This window comes from Colobus angolensis, unplaced genomic scaffold, assembly GCF_000951035.1.
Source record: "Colobus angolensis palliatus isolate OR3802 unplaced genomic scaffold, Cang.pa_1.0 Scaffold85, whole genome shotgun sequence".
NCBI classification, from domain to species: domain Eukaryota; kingdom Metazoa; phylum Chordata; class Mammalia; order Primates; family Cercopithecidae; genus Colobus; species Colobus angolensis.
This window is the reverse complement of record NW_012122376.1, coordinates 3,922,892-3,924,569: the sequence shown is the minus strand read 5'-3', so window position 1 is coordinate 3,924,569 and position 1,678 is coordinate 3,922,892.

Sequence of the window (1,678 nt, the reverse complement as noted above, 5' to 3'; positions counted from 1 at the left end):
TTGTATTTTTAGTAGAGACGGGGTTTCTCCATGTTGGTCAGGCTAGTCTCAAACTCTCGACCACAGGTGATCCACCCACCTCGGCCTCCCAAAGTGCTGGGATTACAGGGGTGAGCCACTGCGCCCGGCCTATTATTATTATTATTATTTTTTTTTTATGGAGACGGAGTCTTACTCTGTCGCCCAGGCTGGAGTGCAGTGGTGTGATCTCGGCTCACCACAACCTCTGCCTCCCGGGTTCAAGCAATTCTCCTACCTCAGCCTCCCAAGTAGCTGGGACTACAGGCACACGCTGCCACGCCCGCTAATTTTTTTGTTTTTTGTTTTGTTTTGTTTTGTTTTTTTCAGTAGAGATGGGGTTTCATTGTGTTCCCCAGGCTGGTCTCGAACTCCTGAGCTCAGGCAATCCGCTCACCTCAGCCTCCCAATGTGCTAGGATTACAGGCGTGAGCCACGGCGCCTGGCCAACTCTGGCTGTTTCTAGGACCTCCTTTCTTATCACTGGTTTTCATCAAGTGGATTATAATGTGCTTTGGTGTTGTTTTCCCTGTGTCTATCTTGCTTGAAGCTTGTTGAGATTTCTGGATTTGTGGGTTAGTAATTTTTCATCAAATCTCGAAAATGTTCAGTCATTATTTCTTCAAATAGATTTTTTGCCCTCTTCCCTCCCTTCCTGAGGCTCCAGTTAAACAAATGTTAAGCTATAGAATTTTATCCCACAAGTCACGAGGTTCTGTTCTCTTTCTTTCCATCTTTTTTCTTTGTGTGTTTCAATTTGGATAGTTTTTGTAGTAGCTACATCTTCAGCTTTACTGATCTTTTCCTGTGCAGTATTTTATTTTCTGTTAAACCTATTCAGTACAATTTTATTTCAGATATTGTAATTTTCATCTCTAGAACTTCCATGAGGGTTTCTTATAGATCTTCAATTTCTCTCTCCATTGGGACCCTTTTCTTTAAATACGTCAGCATATTGAACATATTTCTAATAGCTGTTTAAATATCCTTGCATACTAATTTAATAATCTGTCCTTTTAGGTCTATTTCTTTTTCTTTTTCTTTTTCTTTTTTTTTTTTGAGACAGGGCAGTGTCTCACTCTGTCACCCAGTTTGGAGTGCAGTGGTACAATCTCGGCTCACTGCAGCCTTGAACCTCCCTGCAATCCTCCTTCCTCAGCCTCTCAAGTAGTTAGGACTACAGTCATGTACCACCACCCCCAGCTAATTTTTATATATTTTTTGTAGAGACGGGGTTTCACCATGTTGCCCAAACTGGTCTGGAACTCCTGAGCTGAAGAGATCTGCCCACGTCTGCCTCCCAAACTGCTGGGATTATAGGCATGAGCCACTGTGCCTGGTTGGGTCTATTTCTAATGACTGATTTTTCTCCTAGTTTGGGTCACATATTTCTACTTCTCTGCATGCCTGGTAATTTTAAACTAGGTACATTTTATGTTTTTGAGTATTACATTTTGTGTTTTTGAGTATTATATTTTGTTGTATTCCTTTAAAGAATGTTGAGCTGTGTTATGGTAGACAGGTTATGGATGGATCAGTTGAGGGCTGTTAAACTTTTTAAGGGCATGGTGTCTAATATTTTTAAAGAGAGAGAAACTTAGAAGCTCAAAGAAATTTTAAAAATCTGAATACGGCCGGGCGCGGTGGCTCAAGCCTGTAA